Below are 6000 nucleotides of genomic sequence, written 5' to 3' on the forward strand. Positions count from 1 at the left end.
GTTGTCAAGTGATGGTGGGGAACAAACACAAATACACACGCACACATATATATGATAGGCTTCTTTCAGTTTTTGTCTACCAAATCCACTCACAAGGCCCTGCTCAGCCCAAGGCTATAGTAAAAGAAACACTTGCCCAAGGAGCCACACAGTGGGACTGAGCCCAGAACCATGTGGTTGGGAAGCAAGCTTCTTACCACACAGCCACACCTACACTTATGTGCTTGTTTATTTTTGAAACTATGAGGGTGACCTGCTGTGCTTGAGGAGACCTATTGAGTCAAGTACATCAACATCAAATAAAAATCAAATGGAAATTGTAGTTGTGATACCTGTGCCGGTGGCACGTAAAAAGCACCATCCGAACGTGGCCGATGCCAGCGCCGCCTTGACTGGCTTCCGTGCCGGTGGCACGTAAAAAGTACCAACCGATCGTGGACATTGCCAGCCTCCCCTGGCACATAAAAAGCACCCACTACACTCACGGAGTGGTTGGTGTTAGGAAGGGCATCCAGCTGTAGAAGCACTGCCAGATCAGATTAGAGCCTGGTGCAGCCTCCTGGCTTCCCAGACCCCAGTCGAACCTTCCAGCCCATGCTAGTAATGATGATCATCATCATCATTGGATATATGTGAGAGGCTGGATCTGTCCAGGTTGAAAAAATTAGATGGGAAAGTCAGTTTGTAATATTTTCGGTCATTTGTATGCCTAGTAAAGGCCAACATAGAACTCAACAGCAACAACTGGATTTGGGGAACTAAAAATTTTTTTGATGTTTTTGTTTTTACTTCAAAGGCATGTGAAGTCACAGGATATTAGAAATATTTTCTGTCTGTTCCATATGAAAATATCTGAGTTGCGAAAATGGAATGGCGGTTAGCACATCCCTTCACAAGGACAGAAGAGATCAATCAATCTTTCTAACACATATGGGCATTGCTCTCTACTTTAGAACACCCTATTTTTTTTTCAAGGTAGTGCTCCAGCATGGCCACAGTCAAATAACTGAAACAAGTAAAAGAATAAAAAGGACTGATCAGTTTAACTATTGAGATAACATCAGAATTTCTTCCCTCGCACCTCTGAACTTTGGAATTCCTTTCCACAGTCTTGTTTTCCTCTCCAATATGACCTCCAGTCTTTTTTAAGTCTAATGTACATCATCACCTATTGACTTCTGTCAAATGTCCATTTTATTCTTGTAGCACTTACGTTTTCAGTGGTCTAAGGACCTTGTAACAAGTGAATGCTTTAAAAAAAATAGAAATAAAAGTTTCTATTATCTTATTTTGTGTCTGCCAGACAAAAGAAGTGAACATAAATAAGTAAAATTGTAATGTCCAAATATGCTTGATGCAGGTTCAAACTGGGGAACAAGCTACTCACTGTGTTTTATCACGGAGAATATATCTCCCCCTCTGTAACAACTGAGTAGATATGCTTGCATTTGTTAGTATTTTATTTTATGAATGTTTGGGAGGTATAATAATAATAATAATAATGAAATTATTGTATACAGTGCTCAGCTGCACCACAACTTGTCAAAGGTGCGTATAAAACATATGCAGTAATGTACAAATGTCTGAGAAGTGAACAGTGTATGAGTCAGATACATGCCTGTGTGTGTATGGAGGGGAGAAAATCAGGTGTAGTGTTGGTGAATCTCAGGAAGCATGGAAGTTTTGAAGGAAGCAGTGCTCCGACAACTAACAACTGATGCCGGCAGTCTGTTCCATGCTTCAGCAACTCTTAGTGTGAAAAACGTTTCCGAAAGTCATGGGAGCTATGCTGTTTTCTGACTTTGTAAACATGTCCACGGGTGTTAGACAGGTGGAGTTTGAAAAGGTGCTCAGAGTTATTGTTTGTAAGATGGTTAATAATTTTATGGGTGTCTGCCAAGTCAGCTGCCAGATGTCGGAGTTTCAATGTATCCATGCCCAGGGAAATAAGGCGTTCAGAATATGGCAAATACCTGATGGAGTATTCTCTTGGTTGCACGTTGCTGAACGGCTTCCAGTTTCCAGAGGGAGAATCACTGGTTCATAGGTATTTAAAAACGGTGAGCATGATGACAAAGGAGTATTTGTGTATCTGTAGCATTTAGGTGGAACAAATGCTACAGAGTTTTATAGTTCAGAGGCACTAATTTCTTGTTTTTTCTCATTGGTGCTTACCTCATCTGTTGATATATATATATTGGTGATCAATATCCGCACACATTAATGTAGCAATCTGGCTGAATCGTTGAGCATACTGGCTGAAATGCCAGAATATTCAGTGCTACATTATGCAACATGTCTTGTTGCTTTTTTTAGTATAGTAAGGTGTGGTTTGGGGGAGAATTTAGCTGCCATGTCTAACAGAATGAGAGACCACAAATAGGTATCCTTGTTAACTTGACAGATGTCTTATCATAGAAGTTCTTTCCACCTCACCAAATAATCAAAACTTTCAAACGGTGATGACAATCTCGTATTACAAACTAATCTACCTTCAATTTCTTATCTGATGATTAATTTTTTTTTTAATCATTAATATTATATACTACATGAACCTATCATTTAATTTTTTTTTTTTTCCTCTGTAAATATCTCCTTTTGCTTTAATTATTCTCCTCCACAATTTATTTGGTTCATTTTCATTGCTTGCATTGTAGCAATATGTTCGTTCATTTCTCCTCATCTAGGACAATGCTGCTGCTACTATTACTACTACTACTACTACTGCACACAACCCTTGGTCCATAGATGTCTTACCTCCACTCACTGCTTTTCTTCTGCTACTACAGCAAACTTCATTCTGCAGCATTGACTGCTCTCAAACTAATGTCACCCAAACAGCTTTACCTAACTCATCTCTCCTCTTCTCACCCACACTGTCCAGCCCCCAGATCCCTCACTAACCATTATACCCTTCCTCCTCAGAACTTTGCTCTCCTGGAATTGTCCCCTTGCATATGTTTTTCTGCAGCTGTCAAGAGGAAAAAATTATTAACTGCTCAACCTCACTAATCTGAAAGAGCCTGTGAGGGCTACGGGCACGTTTCCTTTCCTCTAGACTAATCCAATGGAAAAAGGTTTCTTTACATATTTATACTATCTTTATTTTTGTAAGTAGTATGTGATCCTTTTAATTATTAACTGTCAATCATGAATTTCTAATGTTATTTCCAATATTTTTTACTATCATTTGGTATCACTATTAATCCAGACATCTCCCCTTTTCTTTTTTTTATGAGGTGGTGCTACCATTCTTACTAACTAAATTATCTGAGAAACCTCATTCTTTTTTTTCTTGTATTATACTTCCTGTATCAGCTTGATGCAGAATTAGGGCCAATATCTGTTGATGAATATTTCCAATGGAATTTAACTTTGTATTTTATTAATTTTATTCACCTCTGTGTATTAATGATTCTGTTGACTTGGTGTCTCACCAGTTTTATTGATCTTGATGTATTACTAATCTTACTGAACTCTGTATATTTACCAGTTTTAAAATTTTCACTAAAATATGGAATGAAGGGCCAAGTCAGTCGTTGCAAGATTTCAGTTTATGAAAAAAAAAACAAAGCATTTAACCAAATAATGTATTATTTCTACCAACTCTTGATGCCGATCAGTTAACCCTTTTGGTACTAAACCTGCAATGATGGCCCTCTGATTCTGTGATACAAAATTTATTTTGAGGGGTTGATATTTCAATTAAAACCTTGCATCATAATTTTATATAAAAATCTTTTATTATATTCAGAATAGTAGTTTAGAAATGGAAAAGTTAGTTATTTTACTAAATCCTTCCAAATCCCTTGATTATTTTCAAAATTAACTGAAACACGTGGTCAGTGTAATCCATTTTACTTTCCTATAACTGTTTCCTAAACATCAGATAAAGAGAAAGGCCCCAAAACATTAGACTCTAAATGCCTCACTACTGCAACTGAATGTATTAAACTTTTCCATTTCATCAGAAATATAGTCAAAAAAGTGTCATGGAAAGTGTAAAGTTCTTTACAGATGATGGTAAATGCTGGAGGTAACACAATGAAGGCATTAATTGGTCGGTCAGGGAGGTTTCTATTTTTTTTTTGTGTGTAAAATATATGTTGTTCTGATGAGATGCCTTCAGAGAAGAAGAGGTGGGATTATGGAACTAGATTGGGATAGTTCAGAGCCATGTTGAAGATGATAACTTGGATTACTATAGATTTGCATTTAAGAATGCAAGACTTATCAAACAAGATAGCTGGGAGAATTAAAAGCAAAACCTAAGGTAATGGATGTGAAGTATGTAGCAAAGTTATTTTACTGCAAAAATGTCTGTGTTCAGCAGAGATTGAAAGAGAAATTGCTCAAAGTGGTAACAGAACAGAATCCACAACCACAGTTACTGTAAGTTGAAAGGTTTTAGTTGTATCTTTACTTTGCTGCAAAGATTTTATATAAAAGAGTCATCTTGTGTTGCTATTTTTTAATAGTTACAAAAGTAAATAAATGAGATGCAATATTTAAAACAACAAAGAAATATGCTACTTTGGAAACCTTTCTTATATTTTTTCTTTCTTTAAATTGAAAAAATAATTGTGAAAATATGTCTATATTCTGGCTGAGTGAAGCTTATTTACAACAATTTGGAAGTAAATCAAACATTTTCTTTCAAACTATTTTTTTATATTTAAATTAAATGGCAAAACAATTTTCAATTATCTTTGTTGATTCAAAATACATTTTTTTTATTCAAATAAATTTTAAAATCCTATCTTGAATTTTGATTTGTATTTCACTGAACAATGTTTTATTTAAAAAAAAAAAACTTGATCTAAGTTACATTACCTTGTTTAGAAGATGATAATTCATTCAAAAAGTGGCAGCAACGTATATTTTTAGTAGCCTGACTAAGGAATTGGTAAAGGATAGTGATATGACATCTTAGTCACAATATCATCTCTTAGACTCGTGGTTTAAAATGTTGCTGCCTTTGATAAATGATCAGATAAAAGCAAAGTGGTACAAATACATCAGGCGGTGAGCTGGCAGAAACGTTAGCACGCCGGGCGAAATGCTTAGCGGTATTTCGTTTTGTCTTTATGTTCTGAGTTCAAATTCTGCCAAGGTTGACTTTGCCTTTCATCCTTTCGGGATCTATTAAATAAGTACCAGTTACGCACTGGGGTCAATACAATCGACTTAATCCGTTTGTATGTCCTTGTTTGTCCTCTCTGTGTTTAGCCCCTTGTGGGTAGTAAAGAAATAGGTATTTCGTCTGCCGCTACGTTCTGAGTTCAAATTCCGCTGAGGTTGACTTTGCCTTTCATCCTTTCGGGGTCAATTAGATAAGTACCAGTTATGCACTGGGGTCGATATAATCGACTTAATCCGTTTGTCCTCTCTGTGTTTAGCCCCTTGTGGATAGTAAAGATATAGGTACAAATACATCCAGCATTGAAAATATCAAGCTATGTAGGTATAATGTTAGCTACTCATTTTGTTGAACAGGTAGTACAGAAAAGTTTTTCATCAATGGCAGGCACGATCTACTAAAGAGGTAGAGAAAATGCAGTGGAAGAAGTGATTACAATGATAAACTAGTGAACATTGTCATGAAAGCTAAGGAGATCAACAGTAAAATTAGTACAAGACAGAGCTGGGAGTTGGTAACATGTAATTTGACATTCTTGATTTAATGTCCATGTTCCAAGCTGGCATGGATTGGACAGTTTGACAGGATCCTTGGGGTACAAAAACTGCATTGTGTTCCATGCTTTAGTGCGGTTTCTACAGCTGGGTACCCTTCCTAACACCAACCACTTTACAGCATGTACAGGGTACTTATTCATGCCAGCAGTAATAGTGAGATCACCATGCAACAAGAAAGGCTATGGAATTTGAGGTGGAAAGGGTGGCCTTGTTAGAGAGAAGTTGCATGGCTACTTGCATATAGAAGAGAGGGTGAAAATGATAAATAGGAGCCGCAATTTTAGGATGCTCCTCAACATACAA

General features: G+C 36.7%; 1 long non-coding RNA gene and 1 other non-coding gene across 2 annotated transcripts; both read left to right on the forward strand.

Moving 5' to 3' along the window:
• Window positions 1–854: 854 nt before the first annotated feature.
• On the forward strand, window positions 855–971 carry LOC115212477. Its single transcript, XR_003881750.1, has one exon. It is a non-coding gene; the product is annotated as a U6atac minor spliceosomal RNA (small nuclear RNA).
• Window positions 972–1891: 920 nt separating this feature from the next.
• On the forward strand, window positions 1892–4756 carry LOC118763587. The gene is made up of 2 exons (XR_004999337.1): window positions 1892–2060; window positions 2106–4756. It is a non-coding gene; the product is annotated as an uncharacterized LOC118763587 (long non-coding RNA).
• The last annotated feature ends 1244 nt before the right edge of the window (window positions 4757–6000 follow it).

Source organism: Octopus sinensis, linkage group LG5 (genome assembly GCF_006345805.1).
Source record: "Octopus sinensis linkage group LG5, ASM634580v1, whole genome shotgun sequence".
NCBI lineage: Eukaryota > Metazoa > Mollusca > Cephalopoda > Octopoda > Octopodidae > Octopus > Octopus sinensis.